General features: G+C 34.2%; 1 pseudogene; it reads right to left on the bottom strand.

Moving 5' to 3' along the window:
* Positions 1-6,153: 6,153 nt before the first annotated feature.
* LOC102738996 (cytochrome c oxidase subunit FA4 pseudogene) lies at positions 6,154-6,477 on the bottom strand (annotated as a pseudogene).
* Positions 6,478-6,829: the final 352 nt, after the last annotated feature.

Below are 6,829 nucleotides of genomic sequence, written 5' to 3'. Positions count from 1 at the left end.
GAGTTAGGAAGTGTGCCCTCCTTTTCTATTTTCTAGGAAAGATTATGTAAAGTTAGTGTTAATTCTTCAAGTGTTTGGGTAGAATTATACAAGGAAACCATCCAGATCTGAAGATTTCTATTTTGAAAGCTTTTAAATTATGAATTCATTTTCTTACGTGCTTATAGAATTATTCAGATTGCCTATTTCATCTTGGTTGTGTTATGACAGTTGGTGTTTTTTGAGGAATCAGTCTGTGTCACCTAAATTGTCATATTTTTTTGTATAAAGTTATTTGTAGTATTTCCTTTTTTATCCTTATACTGGCTGCAATAAATAGGGGATATCTGTAGTGATATCCCACTTCATTTCTGATTGGTTATTTGTGTGTTATCTTTGTCTGTCTTGCTAGAAGTTTATCAATTTTATTGATTTTTGGAAGAACCAATTTCTGTTTACTTGAATTTTTCTAGGGTTTTCTTGCTTTCAATTTGATCAATTACTACTCTTATCTTTATTACTTTCCCCCTTATGCTTACTTTGGGTTTATTTTACTTTTCCTTTTTCTAGTTTCTTAAGTTTGGAACCTAGATTATTGACTTTAGAACTTTTCTCCATTCTTTTTAAAATTGAAATATAATTGACATTGTGTAAGTTTAAGGTGTACAACATGTTGATTGGATGCATTTATATATTGCAACATGATTCCCACCACAGCATTAGCTAACACCTCAGTCGCACTGCATAATTATTTCTTTTTTGTGGTGGGAACAAGTAAGACTAGTCTCTTAGCAACTTTGAAGTTTATAGTACAGTATTGTTGGTTATAATCACAATGCTGTGCATTACCTCTCTGGGAATTATTTATCTACTAGTTCCAAGTTTGTACCCTTAAACAATACCTCCCCAGATCCCCAACCTCCTTTTCTCTTTTCTTTTTCTAATTTTAGATTTTTTCTTATATTAAATAAAATTACCATTTTTATTTACTTTATCACACGGTATGTTTTTCTTTATTATGTATTTTTATAGAAAACTAGTAACATTCCTGTGGATTGATAGATTAATTTTAGCTATATCAGTCTGGAAAAAAGAATGCTACTGTAAGATATGAGTGAAATTTATAAAATATATATTGCAGTTACTATGCTAATTACTTAAATGCCAGGTTAGGGGTATATATTCTATATAAAGTTTTAAACCAAACAGGAGAGGCTCTCTCCTTTTCTCCACCAGTGTGGTGTATGTGGTTGACTGCTCCTGCCATGTATTCTCACAAGACTTTCAGAATCAAGCGGTTCCTAGCCAAGAAACAAAAGCAGAATTGTCCCATTCCCCAGGGGATTCAGATGAAAAATGGTCATAAAATCAGGTACTACTCCAAGAGGAGGCATTGGAGAAAAACTATGCTGGGTCTATAAGAAATCACACATGAGATGGCACATATATTTATGCTGTATGAAGGGTCATATGCTCATATCCTATCACTTTGTAACATCACTACTACTTGAACAATGACATGTATTATCAGAGAAATGATTTTTCTGTTACTATACTTCTGTACCAGTAGGTTGGTTGAGTAATAAATATATGAGACCTTTTGTTTAAAAAAAAAAAAAGGAGAGTAAAAGAGTTATAAATAAAAATACATTTATATTGTCTTTTATATTTATCTATACAGTTACCTTTACTGGTTCTCTTTATTGTGCGTGTGTGTGGATTTTAGTTACTGTGTAGTATTCTTTTATTTCACCCCAAAGGAATTCCTTTATTTTCTCATAAGGCAGGTCTGTCAGCAATGAATTCTCTCATTTTGTATTTACCTAAGGATACCTTGATTTCTTCTTTATTTTTCCTGGATATCATCTTGGTTCATAGTCTTTCAGCATTTTGAATATGTCATACCACTGCCTTCTGACTTACATGGTTTCTGATAAGAAGTCAACAATTATTCTTATTAAGGATCTCCTTATGTGATGCATCACTTTCTTCTTGATGCTTTCAAGATTCTCTCTTTGCTTTTGGCTTTTGAAAGTGTCTATGATGTATCTAGGTGTGGATCTCTTTTGGTTTACCCTACTTGGAATTTTATGAACTTCTTGGATGTTCATATTAATGGTTTCCATCTAATTTAGGAAGTTTGGAGCCATTATTCCCTTAACTATTTTTTCTGCCCCTTTCTCTTCTCTCCTTCTGGGACTCTCATTATGTATCTGTTGGTACAATTAACGGTGTCCCACAAGCCTCTTGAGGCTGTGTTGATTTTTTCATCGTTCTTTTTTTCTTCATGTTCCTCACACTGGAGAATCCCAATTAACCTATCTTTAAGTCCACAGATTCTTTTTTCTGCCAGCTCGTTTCTGCAGTTGAACTCCTCTAACATATTTTTCCTTTTAGTTACTGTGTTTTTCAACTTCAAAATTTCTATTTGGTTGTTTTTTTTAAATGTCTGCCTCTTTATTTATATTCTATATCTTATGAGATATTGTTTTCATATTTCCCTTTAGTTCTGTAGACATGTTTTCCTTCAGTTCTTTGAACACATTTATAATAGCTGATTTAAAGTCTTTTCCTAGTAAGTCCAATGTCTGGGTTTAATTTGGGACAGTTTCTTTTCTTTTTTTTTTTAAGATTTTATTTATTTATTTGAGAGAGAGAATGAGATAGAGAGAGCATGAGAGGGGGGAGGGTCAGAGGGAGAAGCAGACTCCCTGCCAAGCAGGGAGCCCGATGCGGGACTCGATCCCGGGACTCCAGGATCATGACCTGAGCCGAAGGCAGTCGTTTAACCAACTGAGCCACCCTTATTTGGGACAGTTTCTATTGATTGCTTTTTTTCCCTGTGTAAGTCATACTTAACTGTTTCTTCTCATGTTGCATAATTTTGTTTTGAAAACTGAATGTTTTAAACAATGTGGCAACTTGGGAAATCACATTTGCTCCACTCCCCAGAGTTTTCTTGTTGTTGTTATAGTTGTTTATTGTTGCTGCTACTGTTATTCTTATAGTTTGTTTATTGAGTGATTTTCCAAACTAATTCTCTAATGTCTGTGCATTCTTTGTCATGTGTGACCACTAAAGTCTCTGATAGGTAAGCTTAATGGACTTTTAATGATTAGACAGAGATTGCCTTAAATGGCTTACACCTATAAACCTCCCAGTCTTTGCCAAGGAGCTGTGTGTGTGTGTGTGTGTGCTGAATCATGCCTTCACTCCTCCAGAAGGCAGTTTGCAACACTATCCTATCCTTTACTTCCTGTTTACACAAAGGCTCATGATCAGCCAGAGGTAATAAAATACAACTTTCTCAGATCTGTCTTGGGCATGTACACAGCCCTATACCTATATGTTGCATTCTAGTTCCTTAGAATATGTGTGAGCTTGCCAAAGCCCCCTACAAATGCCACAATACATGATTTTCCTCTCAAGTTTTTTTAAAGGAGACTCCTGTTTGTCCTAAAAGGCACCACCTCCTTGGAAAGCTGTGATACTACACTATTACCATGGATTGTATTTGACAGATGCTCTGGGGATGAGGTTTTTCTCACGGAGCAAGCTAAGTCATGTCCAATAAAGACAAGCATTCTGAATGCAGCTTGATTTTCAGGAAACTACCAGACAGGTCAAATAGTAATAGCTCTCTGGGGTTAGGGCTTTTGGGGGAGCACCAAGTTTGTTTTGCCACCTTCAGTAACTGATAAGCTGCTAGTTTTCACATCTACTGTGCTTACCAGTCCCCTAATTTTAAAGAATCCAGTAGATCTAGGGAGATGAGGATAAGACTAGGGCAAGATAAAAATGCCACAAAGTTCACAGTTCTTACTTAGATTTAACTGATTTTTTTGGCTCCTTGAATTGTTACAGCCTTTTGTTAATTTCCAATGTTCTGAAACTATTGATTTTTACAAGTTTTTCAGTCAGCATTCTCATTGTTTGTATAAAGGAGTAGATTTTCAAAGGTCCTTACCCTAATAGTGTTTCTTACCAGAAGTTCTTCTCTATTGTGTATTATTAAAATACATAAATGTAAGACTTTTGAAAATAGGAACATACATTTAATAGGATGAATTAAACAGATATTACCAATATTTAATCATAAAGTAACAATGACATGTTCTTTCTGTTCCATGATACAATTAGATATTTTTGTACTTTCTGTTCCTTTTCCATAATACTTGTCTGAACTACCTGAAGTCTTTAGGACACACTTCTTTTATATTATGTAGTGGAAAAACTGAATACAATCAACTTAGGAGACTATTAAAGACCACACAGTGGGGAAAAGAAAGTCTCTTCAACAAATAATGTTGGAATAACTAGATCTCCATATGCAAAAGAATGAAGTTGGACTCCTACCTGAAGCCATAGGCAAAAATTTATTCAAAATTGAATATAGACCTAAATTTAAAAGCTAAAAATATAAACTCTTAAAAGAAAACATAAGATAAATCTTTGTGTCCTTGCTTTTAGGCAATGTTTTCTTAATATGACACCAAAAGTACAATGACAAAAGAAAAAGAGCTAAAGAGGACTTCATCAAAATTAAAAACTTCTGTGTTGCAAAAGGCATCAAGAAAATGAAAACCCAACCCCCAGAATGGGATAAAATATTTGCAAACCACATATCTTATAAGGGACTTATATCCAGGACCTTTTGCCACTCAACAATAAAAAGACAAATAATCTAATTCAAAAATGGTCAAAGGATTTGAATCGACATTTCCCCCAAAGAAGATATACAAATTACCAATAAGCACATGAAATAATACTCAACATTGTTAGTCATGACAAAAATGCAAACAAAACCACAATGAGATACCACTTTATTTCCACCGGCATGTTTATAATCAAAAAGGCAGACAATTACAAGTGTTGAAGAGGGTGTGGAGAAATTAGATCCATGATCATGCACTGCTGTTGGGAACATAAAATAGTCCAGCCTCTTCGGAAAACAGTTTGGCAGTTCCTCAAAATCTTAAGCATAGAATTACCATATGTGCAGCAATTCTACTCCTAAGAGAAATGGAAACATTTGTTGACACAAAATAAGATACTTAAGCAGGATATTTAAAATAAATATTTAATCGCTTCTCAGCTTTTTGGCTAATATCAAGTGTACTAAATATTGAAAACTTATTTATAATAGCATTACTAATAATGGCCAAAACGTAGAAACTACCCAAATTTCCATCAACTAGTGAATGGATAAACAAAATGTAATATAGCCATACAATGGAGTATTAATTGGCAATAAAAAGGATTAAAGTACTGATACATGCTACAACAAGGATGAAACTTGTAAACATCATGCTAAGTGAATTAATCCTGTCATAAAAGATCACATATTTCATGATTCCATTTATATGAAATGTCCAGAATAGGCAACTCTCTAAAGACATTGGGTTAGTGGTTTCCAAGGGCTGGGGGAAGGAGGGGAATAGGGATGGTTAAAGGGTTTCTACATAAGGTGATGAAAATGTTCTAAAATTAGATAGTTGTGATGGTTGCATGACTCTGAATATTCTGAAAAACACTCTGATGTTTATACTTTAATAAAGTTTATAAATATTTATATTATTTATTTATAATAAAATATACACACAAAAAGAATATTTTGGTATGTAGAATTATATTTCAATAAAACTTTTTTAAAAAGCTAAATATAAGTCAAACATAAAATCCACTTTGCCTTGCAGCTCTGTTCTTATCAAGCCACATTAGACTAACTCCTCATGTCAGTACAATGTTATAACATCAAGCTAAATGTTCTCCCTGAAAAATCATTTGATCATTTAATTTTGGGGATTTTACTTACTAGCAACAGAGGGTTTTTAGAAATGTAGGAATTTATTTCCAGCTCTCTAAAAATGTCCGTCCGTTTTATATCACAGAATTGTTTTGGTAGACCAGCTGTTTGTCAATAAGGTCCTTTTCATCTATAAATTACTCATATAGGCTATTTCTAAAATATCCATTATTTTTAAACACTGCAAATCACATTCACTGTCATCATAAGTTAAATCTCTCTTTCTCAGGGAAAATGGCTTTATTTTTTTTCAAGTTTCAGGTACTTATTAATCAGCGTAAACCCCAACACAATACACCAACATGATTTCGTACATTTAGAGGGGAAATATTTCCTGGATAAGTGGAAAATTGTGTGGATGTCTTCTGGAAGACCTTCATTCCAAGCAGCTTTATAGTGAAACATTTCATTTAGAAGTCTGGACCTTCTTTCTTCACTTTGCTGTAATCTACATTCACTGAGTAGAACTTGTATTGATCATTGGGACCCAGTTTGTTCCAGGGTTCTGGGTTATTCTTCCTACCCCAACTGACATCTGGATTGAACAATGCCAGGCACAAGACATACAGTGGTGCTCCAGTAACTCCTGCCCAGTAAATACCCAGTAGAGCAACGGCTGTCGTAATTATTATTACAAAGAGGGGGATCAAGCTCTGATGCTTCTTGGTCTGACCAAGGATCTGGTGTAACATGGTTATGGCAGAGACCTCCAGTCCAGGAGAAGAATAAATCAAATCTACAAGGCCCAGCACTAAGTAATCCCTACCAGGAAAATGGTTTTAAAGCACAGGGATTATCTGATTATCTTGTGGAACTTAAATTGGATTCCAAATAAATAGTTTTAGTAACAAAACTGAAAAAGTTCTGTTTAACTTGACTGACCTTTTCTGGTAACAGTGTTGGGGGTGGTTCTGAAAGTCTTATTTCCAAAAGAAAATTTTTTTTTTCTTCTGTGTGAATTGTCACAAGTCACACATAACATTGAACAACTCAGGTGCAGTCAGTTTATCCTTTTCTCCGCTCCTTGTGGCCTCTTCCAAGATC

The sequence above is a fragment of the Leptonychotes weddellii genome, chromosome X, assembly GCF_054177405.1.
Source record: "Leptonychotes weddellii isolate Sample4059 chromosome X, ASM5417740v2, whole genome shotgun sequence".
Taxonomy (NCBI): Eukaryota; Metazoa; Chordata; class Mammalia; order Carnivora; family Phocidae; genus Leptonychotes; species Leptonychotes weddellii.
Note: the sequence above shows the minus strand (reverse complement) of the source record. Positions and strands in the feature narration are given on the sequence as shown.